Source organism: Camelus bactrianus, chromosome 1 (assembly GCF_048773025.1).
Source record: "Camelus bactrianus isolate YW-2024 breed Bactrian camel chromosome 1, ASM4877302v1, whole genome shotgun sequence".
Taxonomy (NCBI): domain Eukaryota; kingdom Metazoa; phylum Chordata; class Mammalia; order Artiodactyla; family Camelidae; genus Camelus; species Camelus bactrianus.
This window is the reverse complement of record NC_133539.1, coordinates 6348058-6367399: the sequence shown is the minus strand read 5'-3', so window position 1 is coordinate 6367399 and position 19342 is coordinate 6348058. Positions and strand designations below refer to the sequence as shown.

General features: G+C 46.7%; 1 protein-coding gene and 1 long non-coding RNA gene across 11 annotated transcripts in view; one reads left to right on the top strand and one right to left on the bottom strand.

Moving 5' to 3' along the window:
- Nucleotides 1-592: 592 nt before the first annotated feature.
- Nucleotides 593-8707, bottom strand: LOC123612879 (uncharacterized). Its single transcript, XR_006720146.2, has 3 exons — nt 8579-8707; nt 4488-4578; nt 593-2128 (listed from the first exon to the last, which is right to left on the bottom strand). It is a non-coding gene; the product is annotated as an uncharacterized LOC123612879 (long non-coding RNA).
- KCNJ15 (potassium inwardly rectifying channel subfamily J member 15) overlaps nt 6793-19342 on the top strand; it is a 47213-nt gene continuing 34663 nt past the window's right edge. For 2 of the 10 annotated variants that reach the window (XM_074355174.1, XM_010970253.3), the window contains exons 1-2: nt 6799-7405; nt 9347-9469. The gene's annotated coding sequence lies outside the window, so the exon portion shown is untranslated. Of the gene's footprint in view, nt 7406-9346; nt 9470-19342 lie in introns of all 10 variants that reach the window. The other 8 variants (XM_074354748.1, XM_074354693.1, XM_074355329.1 and 5 more) reach the window with 7 other exon arrangements.

Here is a 19342-nt window from a genome sequence, read left to right as displayed (position 1 = left end):
TCATTTCTCTGTGAATCCACACAGAATATACCAGGATATGAGACTTTCAGGGTTAACACTGGGACAGTCGTGGGAAAACCAGGATGACCTGTCCCTCTACAGAGGAATCACATGGAGGTAACATTTCTATTAAGTAACTATTGAGTTTGGGGATAATTTTTGTGCCATCCCATTAAAGAGGAATAGGAGAAAGCCCTAAGGCAGCCTCAGGGTTTTCCTGAGGCTGAATTCTTTTTTGTTGGGAATGGTGCTGGGAAGATGGCAAAAATTCCAGAGGGGAATGGAGGCTACTCTCAGTCTCATTTGCTCCCCTGCTGGGAGCCCCAAGGAACAAAAGGAGACAGGTAACTGGAAACCTGCTAGAAGAGTCCACAGACAGGTGACCTGTCCACTGGAGGCGGGTGGATTTGTCCTACAGGACCTGGTTTAAAAACTAGTAAATGTGCCTCTTTCTGTTTTGTAAATAAGTTCATTTGTGTCCTTTTTTTTTTTTTTTTTTAGATTCCACGTGTAAGTGAATCATATGGCATTTCTCTTTCTCTTTCTGGCTGACTTCACTTAGAATGATGATCTCCAGGTCCATCCACGTTGCTGCAAATGGCATTATTTTATTCTTTTTGATGGCTGAGTAGTATTCCATTGTACATAGAGAACAAACTTATGGTTACCAAGGGGTAAAGGGGGTGGGAAGGGATAAATTGGGAGTTTGAAATTTGCACCTCTTGGAGACTGATGGAATTGTTAGGTATTTTGACTGTGGTTTCATGGGTGTATCCATCTACCAAAATTCATCAAATTGTACATCTGAAATATGTGTAGTTTACTGTACAGAAATTATACCACAATAAAGTTGTTTAAATTTAAAAAAAAAAAAACTGTAGCTGAGAACAAGTTCAAGAGCATATGAAATTTTAACTAATCCAAGAGGCCCATTCACCTGATCTTCACAAGAGGTCTTCCTTCAGCCCAGAAGGAGTACCTGGCCTTGTGACAAGGGCTGGGAAAACTTTTAAAAGCCAGCTCACCTGCAAGGCCAGCTTTTCTATTCAGTTTCTGGGAAAACCGTCACTCGGCCTTACGCGTTCAGTGCTGCCCCTGGGACTTAAGTAGTCGGCTTCTTAAGCTCCTTGTCAGAATTTGTTGTTAAGTTCAAAATCTCTCAGGTCTTTCACAGAACACAAAACAGCCACAGTCCTCACCCTAACAAGTGCCCTAAAACTGGGCAGGCGTGCTCACGATTCTGTCCAGCAAGGGACAAACACACTTATGTATTTCCTCCGCTGACTCTGAACCTTTGGTGAAGAAAAACATTAAGTGGCCTTTGAGTTCTGGGTTGTGGAAAACTGGCAGAGGAAGACGTTCCCGCGGCAGGGATGGTGTTTCGGTCACAAGCTGTGGGAAAGGGGAGCAAAGCGGGAGAAAATGCTAGAAGCCCTCAGCATCCTCGCCAGGCAAGATGAAACTGCTCTGGGAGTGAGCCGTCGTTTTCTTGAGAGATGCTCCAAGCATCTTCAGTAATCAGCCACTGAAGCACTGAAAGCAAAGGGTGGCTCTGGAGACAGGAGCCGGCCCCTGCTTCCACTTTGAGTTAAATGCCTGGGACACCGCTCTGTTTCTCACCTAATCTGGTGCAGTATTCAAGAGGGCAGCTTCTCACACCCGCGTCTTTGGTGTAATCATTCTCACTGCTTGACCAAAACTTCATCAGTGTCAGCCCAGCGGCCACGTCTGGGGGAGAGGGTGTCAGGTAGCCTGTGGTCACATCCTGACAGCCCCGCACTGACACTCATGGTGATTTTTCACACCGTTACAAACTTGTACAAAGGTTTCTGGCACTTGAATAAATGATACGGGTACAACCGTGTGTCAGTGGAGTTTAGCAGAGCACGGTACGGTGTACAAGAACCTTCCATGAAGTGTTGATGGGTTCCTGGCTCTATGGATGCTGTGAAAGTCACTCTTTTGTCCTCAGGGTCTTATCTGGAATCACTAGGAGTCTGGACAGGATGCTCTCCGGTCTCCCTCAAGCTCTAACCGAGCCTTTGTGATTCTTCTTCTTGCCCTTTCTGGAACACAGCCGTTCAGGGCAAGTTAGTTCATTTCTGTTTAGTGACTTAAAAGTCTGAATCTGGAAGGTAGACGTGAGAGAGAACCAATCTGAGCTCTGAGTTCATAGTTTAAAAGACTAATAACATACATAAAATGTTAATGTTAATTAATGAAACGTGGCTTTGATTCTTCTGATGTTGAAAGAGAAGAGTAACTTTCTGTCCCCTGAGGCCATAGGCAGGCAAATTTGACCTATATTCTCTCGTAATTAATGAAACACTCTTAACGATTCTGTGACCCAAGCATTTTTCTAGATCCCTCCCATCTAAACGCTGTGAGGCTAATGGCAGAGCTGCATCGTGAAGCTGACCCGGAGTTCAGCTCTCTTGTCTCCTTTTTCCCCCTGGGCTCTTTTAATCGTCACCATTATTTGTTCTGTTTCTCTTTCCCGGAATGTGTACAACCCTTCTTTATCTCCACCTATAGAGATCTTGTCCGTTGAACTTGACTGACCCCTGTTCTGGAAGCCTTACCTCAAGCTCCCAGGCAAAGTCCACTGCCCTTCCAATGGGCTTCTAGAATATTTTGATCATGTAGCACCTACTATGATGTATTACCCAGCTATTTGCCTATCTCTCTGCTGAACTGCAGTTGACTCCAGTTCAGGGACTGTGGCAAAGAGAAGGCACCCAATTTAGTTACTAACCAAACAACACGGACATGATACCAATAACTCAGGGCTCTATTAGCGATAGAAGGGAGCCTTTCTGGCACTGGGAGTCGCTGACCATGTCCACAATAAGACCACGTGCATCTTACATCAGACTCCAGTCTTAGTGCTGAGATCCCCGATATTATTTTGGTTGGAAACCAGGTGGAGTGGAGGAGGAGGGTGGGAGACGTGGAGGGAGTGAGGGGCCGTGATAGGGGGGGCTGGCGTGCCGGGGGAGGGAATCACTCCAGCATGCACAGGGTTAGTGACTTTGGCCAGTGTGGTTGGTCGTCTGCCCAGATCTTGTTGGAGCTCCTGCACCATTTCCGGGCGCCCGTGCCGACGCCTGTGTGTGCATTACCCCTGAGGACCCGCAGTTCCTGCGACCAGCTCCGCAAGGGTGCCCTGGACCAGAGGAGCCCCCTCTTTGCAGATGCAGAGAGCCAGAGCACTCGGGAGACTGCATGACCCATCACGCTTTCTGTTCCTAGACCAGACTGACTGGGGCAAGATCACGGAAGCCCCATTACCTCATTACCATCACCCATTACCCTTACCCGAGGTGCTACTTTTATGCCAGAACTCCCCCCGAATCAGACGGGGAGCTGGCCTTGGCCTGAGGTCTCACACTCCCTTGACTTCTCCCCTCCTCCGGCCAGCTCCCCCACACCCCCAGGTTCCTCCCAGCAGTGCTTCTTTGCTAACGTGCACAAGCAACCTTGTCTCACACGCGCTTCTCCAGCGCCCACTTCAAGACAGGATTTCAACCCAAAAGCTTCCTAAGACAACTTCTCACTGGGCAGGCCAGAGGCAGGGGTTGCAGAATACTGAAATGTCTGAAGAGCATCCTTCACCCTCCATGGCTCACCTGCACTCAGAGGGGAATTTTACAAACCTTGGATGGGGGCAAACTGGAGGCAACTGACCAGATCCCGCCTAGCCCATGGAGGATGCTGTAAGCTGGGGTGGGGATCCTAGGTGGTTTCCAGAAGTTTTGAAATCTGACATAACCCCCCATAAGCAGTTCCATATCTAACCCAACTGAAACAGACCTATTCGAAGGTAAAAATGTGTATTTTTCCCTCTCATCATACTTGAAGGTTTTTCTGTCTTGATTGAAGCCAAGATGAGAATTGGAATCACTGCAGCCTTTTTAATTTTTTTTTTTTTAGGAAATTATTTTTGGGAAATGGTTCTCTTGGAAAAGCTGGTTCTTGTGACCTTTTCTGCCCAGTGTTCAGACATCTTTTTAGAACTTTGGATAAAAATCCAGACTTTAGATGAATATTCTTTTTACATTTGACACACATGACAGTCTTGCTTTCAGTTAAGTGGAAAGAAAGGAAGAAGGAAAGACAGACAGACAGACAGAAAGACAATTTACTGAATAGTCACTCATGTTTTCTGTTTTAGGCTAAAAGGTCAATAGCATTGATCATCTTCCACTACAAAATGATTAGCTGTGTTATTTGAAGACAGCTCATATGGTAGATTGCAGACCCGACTCCTTAGAACCAGATTATGACGTAACTTTTACTCATTGGATGGGAGGGAGAGTGAGTGACAAAAACTGCTATGTGAAGATTAATAATTTGCCTTATTTCCCTCATTTACCCTCAGAAACTTCCAAAAATACTTAGATCATTGAAGTATTAAAACATAGAATAAAACCTGTCCCTGGTGACAGAAGCCTTATGGTTGCTGAGTCTAGAATTTTCCCACTCACCTCTCAAATCTTCAGGCATGTGTTTATTACGCCTTCCCTCCTTTTGTGAATTCCATCAGCTCTTCAACCTCAGGACCTAATTGTTCCACATCTCCCCAAATAAAAAAGAACAAAACTAGCTTAACGTCACCAAAATAAAGAATATTGTCTTAAACTTTGAGTTATTTTGTGTATTCATACTGCTTCGGTGTTTCTCCTTTCTCCTTTCATCATTTTTAAAGGCTGTTATGAATGGATATGAGCTGTACTGTGTAAGGTCCTGCAAGAACTAAAACTTGCCAGAGGATGAGCCTACGATTATAATTCATGTGATGTATTACTTGTTGCTCACAGGAACCTACACAGGCATATGTATGCCCACAATAGACTAATCCGAGAAGAATGCAGCCTAATGCAAACTGCGTGGGTGGTGAGTGAGAAGAGCTGCTTTGAGCCTCAACCCACCTCCTTCTGGCTGTGTGACGTTGAGAAAATCACTTACCCTCTCTGGTTTCCACTTCCTCGCCCTTAAAATGTGACTAATTATGCCTTTTGGGATTTGAGCATCCAATCAATCACATTTCTCAAAGAGCTTTATAAATTGAGACAGAACACTCAAATGTCAGTTTACTAATAAGAGCTGAGACTGGAAATATGCATTAAAATAAGAATGAAAGTTCCCATGTTAACAAACCATGCCATTCATTTATAATCTTTCACCAGTCTACTTGACAAATTAATTTTTTGAGGGGCTATGATGTGTCAGACGTCCCTCCAGGAACACGTAGCCAACAAGCCAGGTGTGGTCGAGCTCTGAGATGGGGCAGAGACAGTCACTGATGAAGAGGACGATTTAGACAGTGCTGGGTGAGGTACAAAGTGAGAAGGAGAGCTGAGGCACAGAGGTGGCACCACAGGCAACGAGGAGGCACCATTTGGGCTAAACCTGAACAGTGATGAGCGATAGAGAAGGTGAGTGATGAGGGAGAACCTTCCAGGTGGAGGGAACAGCTGGTGCAAATCATCTGGGGTAGGATACGGTCAGATCGCACAGTGGGTTTTCCCTTTTGTGTTTTCCTCCCCCTCTGTGTTAACCCATTTTAGATGGGAGTTTTATAACATCCTCCCTCCCGTGAGGTCTACCTGATTCTAAGATCTGGAGGAAGACCACCTGCGTGAAGCAGTCTGGACCTTATGTGGCTTCTCCATTGTCTCAAGCCCTGAGCCCCGGGGAGCCCAGTGTCCTCTCTCAGGGGCCACCGCGCTCTCCCTGGCAGCCAAGGAAGACTTGCTTCGTGGGAAAGAGAAGGACAGAAGGACAGAGAGCGATGCAGCGTTCCCACTGGGGAGGCTGGGACAGGGAGTGACTGATGCCTGGGTCTGGAATCAACGGAGAGGAGGGGAGAAAATGGGGGAGGTCTCAGACCTTCCCCCCAAAAGCAGAGTAACACCTTGCCTTTTCCTGCCTTCATTTCGTTCAAGCCCCCAGGACAGATGCAGCTGCATGCAGGGAGAATGAGAGGGTACACAGGAGTGTGGGACCCCAAACGCAGGAAAGGGGACATATCATCTTCTTCCAGCATATCAGATTGCTCCCTGTTCCCTCCAATTTAAAGCAGATGCAGAGCCCTGCCTTGCCCAGGCGCCAAGGCAGGGGACTGCGCGAGTGTGCCTTCCGTCTCCTGGGCGACGGAGACGCTTTGCTTCCCTGCAACGTGTTTTCTCTGGATCAGTGCAGGGATCTCCTTGGAGACAGTGCCGGTGGGAATCCTCCCTCCTAGGGTTTACCAGCGTCCACTCTGGCCACGGGACAGCTGGTGACCCACAGGGGCCTTGGACTGGCCTCCCTTGGCAGCTGCACAAAACAGCTTGCTGGGACACACAAATGCATCCCAGAAAGAAGCCCGCTGCCTCTGTTTCCAGAGACTGAGAGACGGCTCCGTTTCGAGGATGGAATTCTGACCATTTCTCAGAAAGGTCCTAGACTGTGTAGATGAACACTGGGGATGATTCCAACATGGAATCTCAATCCCAGCTTCCGTGCTGCAGAAGAACTCGATTTCACCCATATCTACACAACTTCTCCACGTTTTGGGATCAGGGAAGACAGGCTATAGGAACAGATCAACATGGCCATAAGGGGACTGAGTTAAAGGCACACAGTGTCCCTCTGTTTATACACAGATTTGGCACGCGTATGATCTGGATGGGTTCATTCCAATCTTCCCGAGAGGAGGGGCTTTTGTTAATATTCATTTGGAGTGGAGGGGGGAGAGGAGAGAACAGGGGTAAAGGAGGGCTTGTCAGAAAAGATAATCTGGTTATTTATTTATAGTTTATTTCCGCAAAGGGCCTTAAAAAAAGGGCTTTGATAAGAGTGACCAGAGTTTCTTAAAGATTAACTAGCGTCCTTTAAACGGGCATTAGCTTTCTTTTATACAGGTGTTTGGAGGACTCGGGACTGGGTGTCCATTAGAATCTGTCGTGGGTCTGTGGATTCCCTTAAGACACACTGCTGACATCGTGGCCTCCTTTCTCAGATTTCTCTCTCTCTCTCTGTCTCTCTCTCCCTCTCTCACTTTCTCTCCTTCCCTCCCTCCCTCCTTCCCCGGCCCTCCCTCCCTCCACTCAATCTCTCCCAATCTCTTCCTTTCTCTCTTTCAGTCCCTTCAGGTAAATCCTACCCAAGCTTGTACCAACTTGTTTTTGACTGACAGCAAACTGCGAGAGTGTTTTCTTCATTCTGAGAGAAACTTAGAGACCTGTCCCTCCCAAGGCAACCTGCGTGGACGGCTCGTCCCCTCGCCTTCCTTGTCCCAACTTCCCATCCAGCCAGGCGTCTGCATTCATCCCTCCTCCCAGGTAAGAGGTACAGGCTTCTGTCAGTACCGAGCAGGCTGCCTGCTGGAGACACTGCGGAAAAACTTGACTTCGAAAAGGTAATGAAAAGCCTGTGATCCTTTTAAAACTGACTTAAATCATTCAAGACGTCCAAGCTTATCTGGGGGATTTACAAGTGCTGTTTGCCTGTGGAAAACGGGTTTTTACTTAATGATGGGGCAGGAAAAAAAAAAGGTGGGGGGCTTTATTCGTGCCTGTAAAACAATATCCAGATGTTGTCTTGTTTGCTGTGGGTGTAAGAGATCTAGATGGAGAGAAAGAATTGCTCTGCCTTCTCTTTGCAAGTGTTTTTCCTCCTAGTGTCTGTGAGAGCAAGTTTGTTATTGATTTTCAGTGATTATATAGTTTGGGGGGGGGGTCGTCCTTCGGCACGTACTTCCCTGTCAGTGGAGAAATCAGTTTAGGCTGGCGTCAGGCGAAACCTCATCAGAATATTTTAAAATCTGTTACCTATCCTTATGAGAAAAAAGAGTTATGTAAGTTTTCCGTGGTAGGTATAAGGAATGTAAACAATTCTGACTTTGGAAACATTAGGAACATGGTTCCCAACCCATGGATAATGGGTTTTATACCCTGTGCATAATTTCATGGGAGTCTAGACTGTTCTCAGCTAATAAATGTTATACTGGGTGAAATTTCCACGTTGTTCCTGTGAAGCTAGTTTTTTTTTTTTTTTTTTAATCTCCTCTCTGCACTTCCGTGTTTAGCTGCCTGAAGGGCATAAGAATGTGTTGTTCAACAGAGGTCTCTTGACCTCATGATTTCTTTAAGTCACCAGTTAGGAAAATTACAACCAAGGCAGCATTCAACTTGGCAAAATTAAAGACCAAAATTTGTCCCATTTCATTCACACATTTCAGTTTATCTCTTCTGATCAGAAGATATCTTAATCTTCCTTTTTTGTTTTTACCTTAAAGGAAGGATTTTGAAAAAAAAAATCACAAGTGATTCTTAAAGTTCCTTTTCTGAAACCTCAGAATCACACACACACACAATTGTCAATCCCAGATCCTACCCCTTTTTTTCCCTCTCTCATAAACATTTAAACAAATATGTAATGATCAACAATAGCCTTAGGTAATAAGTTCTCTCAATTTGAAATTGTCCTAAAAATCCAAAGAGTCAAATACAGAGACCGTGTGTTTTGAAATGCCATCATTTTATGAAAGCTAGGTATCAGGAGATTTCTGCTCGAACAAGTAAGCTCTTACCTTACACACAGCTCCCCTCGGCGCTTGTACTTTTTAGCCATTTTCCTCCTTCCCTAGTCATCAGTATAATAAATGACCACGCAGGGGGCAACCCAGAGGTTGTAAGACAAGTCTCCGCAAAAGTTTGGAAGGCAGAAAAGCGTCACCAAGTCGCCAGTAGCCGGATCTCAGAAATGCTAAGCAAGTAACGGAGCTGACAGGTCCTCACCGAGTTAAGTAAATGCATAAGGAGTTTGGAGGGGTTAGAGAAGGAGACAGCTGATTTGTGTGATTCTGGTTGCTTAAGGAAAACACATTTTTAAAAATCCCTCCCACCCTCTCAGCACTCCTTCCTCCCACCAACAGTTGTGGTCATTTTACAGAAAGAGCTGTTTCCCCAACTTCCCCTCCCCACACTTCCAGCCGGTGCAGACAGCCCGTGTTTGGGGGGGGGGGAGACCCGAGGCTCCCCGCTGCCAGCAGCCCCGGGGAGCCAACAAAAGCAGGTCCGCTGGCTCCCTGCACTCTCTTGCTCTGCCTTAGCGTAGGAGAAACCATGGAAGGGCTGAACTTTCTTGTTTTGGGATGTGCCTGTGTAATTATACACCTGAACGACAGCATGCTTCATACAAGAAGAACCACCAATGTGTGGCTTTAGGCACCAAATAGAGGCAAACTTTTTCAGGCCGAATCACTCAATGTCAAGCACCTGACACCTTTCCTGCCGCACCTCCTCTCATGTCAGAGACATGGGGCGGCCCACCAACGTCCTTCCTCCCACTGCTTCAGGGTCCAGAGCTGATGGTCGAGTATTTCTTTGGCTGGTGGACACAGCAGAATCTTAGAACCGGCACAAGAGTCCCCAGGGTCAGCCGTGAGCGTGGCAGAGTTGCCGAGGACTGCTGGAGGCACGTGAGTTCCCTGACCACTTCCTTCAGCCGCTACGCTGCAAGCAACCCAGCTGCCCCTCCCTCTGCGGCAATGCCGGTGCACATCAGGTGTCTCCAAAGGTGCTGTGTCAGCGCTTCTTTTTTTAACTTAAAATTTTTTTTTAAATTGAAGTACAGTCAGTTTACAATGTTGTGTCAGCTTCTGGTGTGCAGCACAGTATTTCAGTCATACATATACACACACATTTCTCCTCATATGCTTTTTCATTATAGGTTACTACGAGATATTGAGTATAGTTCCCTGCACTACAGAGCAGAAAGTTGTTGTTTATCTATTTTATATGTAGTATCAACCCTTCTTTTCAATAAACATAATTCTGCTCCAGAAAGAGTTCAAAAGCCATGGCAAGAGTTAACGTTAGCTTATGCTGGCCGAGCAGAGTGTGGTGCTTGCTAATGGGTAAGTGAAGTTGCACGGCAGACCGAGGTTATGACCCCCCGTCCTCTCTCCAGCCCTTCACCTGTGACTTGTAGACACACCTGGGGAGGAGGCTTGGGCGCAGTTGGAGCGGCCGGGCTGGGTAGGAGCAGAGCAGAGGAGCTAACTGCACTTGCCCTGTGCCCCTCAAGGGTGCAGCGTCACGGAGGAGGCAGATGTGACTCAACACACCTGACTCTCTGCTGCCACTCTGGTGGTTTTCTGCCACCAGTTTTAGAAATGGGGAGAATGCAGTGTGGCCAGAAGTAGTCAAACCCTCCGACAATTAAAGGAACCAAGGGCAGCCTGCTTCCTCACCTTGGAAGGGAGAATTGAGGGCACAAAGGAAGAGAGAATAACTTACAATCTAAAAGCAAAAGTTCCGGGAAAGAAGTTTTACTTGCTCAGTGTTACTTTGTTGGGAGAAAAGGGGAAAAAATGAGCATGTGGGCATTCCTGATAAAAGGCAAAGCCAGAAAGGGGAGACTGAGAAATGGCTGCCCACCCCTGCCCCCGGCCGGCAGAATGCTCAGTGGGCTGATGCGGACAGTGATGTGGGCAACTCCTCACAGTGCAGCTGGAGTCCACATAGAAAGTTCAACCATATTCCCAGGGCTTTTCAGCCAAAAACCATTTTTGCTCTTCTGATAGAGGTTGGCGCCTGTGAGGAGTCTGCACACTTAACCTTCCCTTCGATTGATATCATGCATCACCTGATGAAGGGCTCCATCAGCCAACAGTCACTGCAATCCAGTTTGATTCTAGACGTTCACACATGGCCTAACTCCAGAACACAGTCTGTGCTTCCGGACCTAAAATCCTCCAGCACAGAACTCTAGACACGTTAGTTATGAGATGGAGATGAACTTGGGTTGCCTGATCAGGTTCACGGCATCAGAAGATACATAAGGACAAGCGGGTGGTCTGTGGCACCAGAACACTCCCATCCGTAGGAAACAGTGAAAGAGAAGGCAGCGTCAGTGCTACCTGGGGGCTGAGGACCTAGAGGGGATGCTGGAAAGAATCAGCAACAGAATGAGCACAGTTTTGTTTTGTTCTTCCCTGTGACCCTGCAGCTCAGACTCAGAGGAAGCTAGAAGTGTATTGATCCACATTAAACACAGCAAGCCGTTCCTTCCTGTGGTGTGGTGGAGGGGGCTGGTCTGTAACCAGGGGGCTGCACTGGCTGCTTATGCCCACATTTAGGGTTCCAGGTTCAGGGAAATGACCTCAGGGTCTGACTGTGTCCCTGGGATGACAAATCCCACCCATCCTCAGAGTCACCATCAGGGCCGTCGGAATACAAAGGAATGGCTCAGAGGAGGAACACTGCAGAAAAGGATCCAGTTCCCAGGCTGTTTTGAGGACCCAGGTGGCCAGATTTGGGTTTCAAGCCACATGCTATTTCAGTCCTTGTTGCCCAGGTCGGGAGCTGATCGCTATGAACTTCTTGTGAGTTTTCTCCAGTGCCGGGACCAGAGGCTGATCAATATTTTACAAAGCTTGAAGATGCTACAATTTTAAGGGCCCTCTTTAAGGGAAAGGAATGATTGAAAGGATGACTATAAAATTAAGTACAAAATTTGGAAAGGGCTGGGGCAAGGGAGGAGCCCTGAAGCTTGCATTCCATTAACTTCATGAGAAATCCACTCTGTGTCATAGGTAATAAAGGCTCAATACTTGTTTCCTGAAGGAATGGTTTATTAATTTATGTAAATTAGCTGCTGGCTGCCCTCTAAGTAACTCTGAAAAATGATAAGCGAAAATATCAAATCATCATGTTTATACACATCTAATGATCGGTGACATATGGAAACTGATCTGAGAGATGCCTAGAACGTTTCTCGTTTCACTGGCAGATTGTCGTGAAAGGCAGATCCTTGTACCATGGTCGAAACTTTAGGTCGTTACCAAACCCAAGGGTAAGATGCTATCCAAACTCTGTTTTCCCTACAGCAGAGGATGTGGGAACTGAAACTCATGGTGCCCTTTTTCCATTTGAAAAGCCCTCAAGTTAAAACCCAAAGAACATCCTGCTAATTGCGAGCCTAGAACCTAGACAGATATTAAAGCATCAGGAACACCCTTCTCTTTTAACAGACTTGAGGGTTTGTCCAGTGAAATATCTACATGTCTGGCAAGGGACAGCCCCTTCTGTTTCTACGAATCCTGCTTCCAGTTCCAATAGCAGTTATCAGTGTCATTTCTCAGCATGAATGCTTGCGAAACCCACACCTTCCAGGCTAAATCACGCTCTTGCTCAGCGATGTTTAGGGCTTCAAATATTCACAGAGGGATATCTTGCTCATCCTCATCTTCTTTGCCAAAGAATGCAAGGTTGTTCCCCAAATGAATCTGGCTTTCTTACTTCCTCAGTTACCCCTTTGTCTAGCCCTACCTTTGAAGAGCAACGTTGAGACATTTATCATTTGCTTTGAAATATCATGTAATCTGACATCACCTCTACGCTTCCTACCAACCCCACCCCACACACCTGTCACAAGTGAAAGAAAATATATGGGCTCTTGGGGGACACTTGGCTCCTTTGTCAAGAATCCCCTAAATGCAAGGAGTGAGAACCCACCCTGTCTTCTGCCTAGTCTCAAAAGTCCATGGAAAGAATGTATGTATAAACAGATAGTGAGCTACGTTACATGCAGACATACATGTGCAAGTGACAAAGGCAATGTGGGTGTGTGTTTAGCCATAACGTTAATAATGAAACTGACTGTGTAGATACAGATGGAATATTCCAATGCCAACAATGTCACAATACAGTGGTGCTTTACTTTTGATATCTTGTCTTGTTTAATAAATTTCAAATCTATAATTTCTGCCTCAGGTCTATACTGAAGAATAAGTGTCCCCAAAATTGCCTTCTAGACAGAGTTGCTATAGTGACATTGATCTTAGCATCACTCTTTAGCAAATTAGGTGGGTAGCATGTCATGTGACTCAGTTCTCATGGACACGGATACTGTGATAACCTGATCAAGAAACACTCAGGGTTGCAGCTCCTGGCACCATGACCCACCTGACTCCTGCTGCCTTGGGGAGGTGAGAACAGTGAGGGCTCCACTCCAGTGCCTTCATAACCCAGTCCCCTGGGAATTGGGGGGAGCCCCCTTAGAAGCTGGCCCTACGCTTCTTGCCTTAGAGGTCTAGGGGCAGGACGAATCCCCTAGCCAGAAGGCTGGAAGGAGCATCCTGAAACACAATCAAGTTTAACAGTAAAGCAGCATCTCTCCTGGGAAGTCCCGCTGGCCAGCAGTGAGTCCTGAAGGGAGTTCTGTGCAATTCTTGCTCTGCAAGGGATATGAAGGTCTATACTCCGATAGGTTTGGGAACTCCGTCAGAGTCTATAGTTCCCACTTGGAAATTCCCAGTTATCATTATTATTATATTAAAAAGTCTAAGAAATCCAGCAGCAAAGGCATCCTTTAACTTTGACTTCCAAATTGTTTAACCATTCTGGACTACAGAACTGTCTCCCACCTCCCTCCACCTCCGTCCAACTATTATTCACTCCTCTGACTAGAGTGTCATGCAACCTACTGGGGACACTTTTGCTGACCATGATCGGTGTAGGGTGGAAAGTTTTCATGTACTCAAAGAAAGAACGTGTTCTGAGTTTCATATGCCACTTGGCTGCGAGACGTACTTTTAGGACCTGCAGGTGACTGGCCAGCCCTTGGGACTGCAAAGTAGTCAGGCAAAGTCAGCCACAGTCAGCCACAGTCAGCCACAAATAATTTATTTACTTTTTGTCTCTTTGTTTCTTTATGTACCTTTTATTCCCCAAAGGATTCATGTACATTTACAAAGACACATCCACATACCCTCCCACAAATATGACTTGAATTAAAAGTAGATGGAAAAGAAAAATGAGAGTAAGCCTCAAAGAAGTAAGTGGATTAAATCATTTACTTATATCAGTTTTTATCTGTTTTTAAAAACCACAAACTTAATGTACACAGACCCACAGTGGCAGAACCTTGTGTGTGACTTCAGAATTAGAGATAGGTTTTAAATATGCTTCACATTTGACACTGGAAATCAACGAGGCACTCTTTGAATCTAGTTGTACATGCACTGTATTTTATAATTCTTTTGAAACAGCATTGCGATTCTGCCTCTGAAAATTTCTTTCTTTTGTCTTGTCCTCACTGTGTCTATAATTCAAGGATCTGTAAGTGAGATGGCAAACTTTCTCCATTGACTTAGGCTCAGGCTTAGCATCAGCACCAAGGAACCACCTATGAGCCACCAGGTTTGGGTTGGGAGGCTTGGGTAGACTTCCCTCCCGCTCCTGCTTGTAGCTGCTCCGTCCCGCTTGGTCCTTCTTTGAAATGGCCTGTCCACTTGTCTCTCTCCCCAGCTGGGTTGTAAGCTGGGTGTCAAGGGAGATTCTACCTGATCCTCCCTCTGTGCTTCCAGAGCTTGGCCCGAATAATTCTTCAGGCAATGCTTGTTGAATCAACAGGCCTTGACACGAAGGCACAATTTTTGCTGTAATTACATCTTCAGTTGAACCATAACCTACATCCATCCCATCCCACAAACACAGAGCACAGAACTTTGTAATCTAAAGTACTGTGAAAACATGTGTATCTGAAAACTCCCAAATAGTGCATTTTCTCCTTTGATGACCATTACAAAGAGACAGAGTTAGAATTGTTTCAAGGGAGTTATTAAAGGGAAAGACATATTTTTATGAGTGAGAAGAAACAGAGCATCAAGTACCTACAATACAGTAGCTGTGTGAACCCCATGGAGGGAAGATAGGAAACATGTGGGGTATTTTGGAAAGAATAAAATTGAAGTCAAACAGAAAAGCGGATGCAGAGCCAGTGGGGTTCTCTGTGGACTGAAAGTTTGACCCTGGAGAAGAAAATAAGGGAAAGAAAGGAGAGGAAAAATGTACTGCAGTCTTGGTGTGGAAAGGGTGATCTGCTCCATGGCGTGACCCATCCAGGAGATCAGGGAATTCGCAACACTTCAGTCTCCTTCAAATGCTATGCTTAGACACGGTCTGTGTTAGCATACCTATGGCAGGAAGGGTACTTGGCTTTCAATGTGTTTTAAATTTTAAGATGAAGAGAATTTTCTCAGATTTGCCCGTTTTGAAGATGAAATATTATCGGGCTAAAACTTTTAAGAGCCACTTCCTGTGATTACAATCAAATGTGTATCATCCCACCTGGGAGTGGCCAGTGCCAGTACATCGTGTTTCAGAGTCTCAGGCTGCATGAAGATACGTATATTTAAACATGCATTTTATAATTATGGATGTTAACCTGTCTAGTCCAGTATCCTGGGCATGTTCTCTAAGCGGGGCTCTTTGAAGAGCATGTTGTTGAGTTTTCAGTATCTGAAGAAACGATCTGTGACCTCCCAGCGCCACAGTTGGTGAAAACGTGTATTTCATGGGTTTGTTCATCAACTCCTATCAGGATTTCTGGCTAGTTAGGCTCCGCCCCTCGGTTATCTCCACCCAGTACAGGTGTCTGGTAGCTTGCTCTCCAGGAGGCTGGGTGGCTGAGAAGATGTGAGTGAAAGAGACTTAGTTTTTGATCTCATCCTCCATTCCACTGTTGGGAGGAAGTGTGGACGGGAGTAGAGGTGGAGAAATAATTTAAAAAGAAAAAATTTACTCCAAGCACACAAAGGGCTGCAGTGCCGGGCAGACTGTGACAAGAATGGCATGCATCCTTAATGAAGGGCTAGAGAGTCAAAGAGGGAAAGACCAGATCCACCTGGGACAGTCGGGAAAGGCAGAGAGCCCTGGAGAACAAATAGGACTTTGAAGGTCAGGGTGGGAGGAGAAGCCACCGGAGGTCAGGAGACCAGTAGGCACAAAGGTGCACCCAGAGGCAAGTGTAGCGAGGCCTGTGAGGTGCAAAGGAGTTGAGTCTATGTCAGGGAAGGAGTGGGAGTGACAAGAATCGAGATGATGCTGGCGATGCAGACACAGCCCAGGGCCCACCAAAGGCCACGCCATTCCAGGTGCATCTCTGTTCTCACAGCCAGCGCCTGCCCAGTGGGCTTTATTATGAGCCTTGCTTGAGGGATAAGGAGAGCGGGCTGGGGAGGGGCAGCCACTTGCTGATGGTCACAGGTTTCAGGAGGGAGCCTGGGCTTTGTAGTGAGGCTGTTGGTCTCTAGAAGCTAGATCTTTAAGTTTTGTGCCCCAGGAACTGAGAGTGGAGGGCAGGCTGGTTGAAAGGGCTGTTTGGGGTTCGGGTTGACAAGCCACGAGGAGTCACTGCAGGTTTGGACTGAGATGCACTTGAGCACATGTATCCGGCAGTGACTTGTCAGAGGGGGATTCTGAGAGGCTGGGTATAAGGAATACAGACTCGGAGGAGGGCAGTGGCCACAGAAAGGCAAAGGAGGACACACACAGAGATGCGTAAGAAGGGAGCAGCTCTGGGCTCGCGCTAGATGAGGCAGGAGGGAAGGAGTTTCAAGGCGGCCATGTGGGAGAACGAGGGTGCCGTCGTTTGGAACCAAAAATCAGGAGAAGTAGCTGGATGGAGGGAGGATAATGGTGGTGATGTTTTGGACCTGTCCATTCTGAGCATTTCTCTGGGGGGGGGGGGTGTCCCAGGGGATGTCAGAAACACAGATGGAATCTCCAAGGAGGTTCTGTTGGTGAGAGGTAAAGAAATGGGACTGGGAGTGGTTAAGAGGGGGTGGTGGAGGATGCTGAAAGAGGATAAAGAGAAATAGCAGAGGATGAGTATCAGACCCTGGGAACATAACTGAGGGCAGGGGGTGGTGAAGAGGAAAAGTCCACCAAGTGGAAAGAAAATGAATCATCAGAGCAGCAGCTGGAAGACCAAAAGGTCTCTGACCCAGTAGCAACAGGCATTAGGAACTTTCCGAAGACACTGCTACGAATCCCCGCCTTGACTCACACATCTGAGATCAGGAGAAGCAATTTTGGGAGCTGAAGGTGAGAAGCAGCGGAGAGGCTGAAGGTGCCAACAAGAAAAGATGGTGAAGGAGGGCTTGGTGGCCCCCTTGCCATGCACACTCCAGATAGAAAATCAGAGGAATTGGGAGATTATGGTTCGGCTGGCGCATCAGTCGCAGAAGCCTGGAGGGTGGCTCCCTCTGAACCTGGCAGTGTCATGAGTGTCTTTTCCTCTATTCCCTGTTCCAAGCCTGGCTAACCCATTCCCTTTCCTCCTTAAAAATCAATCAAGCCATTCACTAAATTAACATCTGTCATGATTTTAAAAGTGTATGCTCAACTCAGAGGGTGGTTGCACACGACTCTGAGGGAAGATTCCAGCAAGCCGGGCCCCTTCAGATGAATACCTGGCTTTTGTGAATTATGTGAATCAGTTGTCTGAGACGTCCTGGATCAAGCACAAGTCCATTCTTGACTGTGTTTCCAACGCAAAGGGAAAGATAATTCAGTGTCCAAACTTGCTAATTGCTGCCATGATTAAAGCAAGACTTTTCAAGTTTACTCTTTTACAAGATCGGCATCCTTTTGAACACAAACAGGATCTGACAGATAGTCTAGGGAGACGGCAGGCAACGCCAGGTCCCTCAGAACTGTTCGTTGCTGCTGGCTTTGAAGCTGCGGTTTAAAGTTTGTTTTGCTGGGCTGTCTTCTGCCTTTTCAGTGCTGTTCTGGGATTAAGCAAAACTTCAGCGAAACCTAAGGTATGGTATTATAGCACTTCTGAAAAATATGGAGGTGGACTCAAAAGTCACAGCCTTAATTCCTTAGCAAAAGTCAAATGGGTAATATTTTGCGAACTGCTGGACAGGAAGTTCGGTGATCTGATAAGTGCTCTTGGAGCCCTAGGGAAGAAAAGATGGGTGAGGAGTGAGGAAAAGCCCCGTGGCTAGTGATCGTGGAAACTGACACACAGAGAGTCATTCTGTGAAGAGCGGCAGGCTGGTCTCTGGAAAAGAGACTTTGGACTTGGGAGTTGTCATTCCTGGATGTGAATTTCAGGTGTGCAAACTCCTTTAGGGGAGGGGCATCGACCGTCAGAGCCTCAGCGTATATTGTGGGGTGTATGGGGAGTAATCAGCAGAGGTTGGTCCCTTCTCTCCCCACTCTGGGTCCCCACCCTCCCCCACCGATTCCCCACCATCACCCCCCACCCCCAGGAGCAACACAAGGCTCTCCCTTAAGGTAGCTGGTGAAGAAAAGCTTGGACTTGGAAATGGAAGCCCTGGGTTGGAGTCCTCACTTCTGGGCTGTGTGATCCTCCACATGTTACCTCACTTCTTAGTTTCTCATTTGCTAACTTGAGAAATTCCTCCCCACAAGAATAAAACTGAAAAGTGAAATGAACAGACTTTTTGAAAGCGTGGGGAAGCCACTTCTGCTTCTAGGAGTCAGGAGGGAACGAGCATTCTCAAAATGACCAAAAAGCAATCCTCCTTTCCTCCCTGGGGACCTAATTCCCTTTTTATACAATTCTGCTTTTTAAAAATTTGCTTTATAAGGAAACTCAAAATTCCAGAGTCTAGGTTACTACCCTTCCAAAATCTTCAAGCAGCTTTTTGAAATTTTTCAACTTTTAAAAGGGATTCTATGCCTGTAGCTGCTCAGACTTCAGTGAATGAGAGCTTAGCTTTGGCACAGCGGGCTGACTGGGCTTCCTTCTAGAAATGACTGCTCTTCTCAATGCGGATTGAATCGGAAGTTACCTTTGCAATTGTTTGTTGAGTTCCTTCATTCTTCTCCGTGAAAAATACATAGAGACAACATCAACGTTAACTTTCTCTTAGGTTTTATAAGGAGAGGAGAGGGACAAAGAGAAAGACTGTGGTCCTGGCATACAGTTGAATCACGCTCTGGAATCTGGGTGGGTCTAGGAAAAAGTACAGACTTCAGTGGAAAACATATATGGGTGTGGGAGAAATCCCTGTAAACTGTAAATTGACTTCACACTGCACAGGCTGGTATGGAAAGAAACCACAATGCTCCCAAAATCAGAGATGAGGAGACAGAGTAAATATGGCACCAAGAGAACACCAGGTGCCCTCAGGAGCTGGGGATGTTTGCAGTCAGTAGCCATCTTAACCAGCTCTGGGGACCCCAGTAGTCGTAAGCATGCATGTAGCGCAGTGTCCGGGAGTTATCCATTTGATGACCTGTTTATCACCAAGCTTCTCCATCACCCGACCTCAGTTATGCACTTTCCCTCCCCACCCACTCGGGCCCGTGTTCTGTTGCTTCTGGATTCACCCACCTTGTCACCATTGCCTGCGAGGTCTCTCCCTGAAAGCCCTCATTTCTTTCCTTTTTCTATCAGAGTCTCCTTCTCTCCTTCAAGGCCTGCTGAGCTCGGGTTTTTCCCTTCTCCGTGGAGCCTGACCACTTCTGCACTTCCTGAATTTCATTTTCTCTAGGCTGAATCGAACCTAGACTGTGTCTGTACC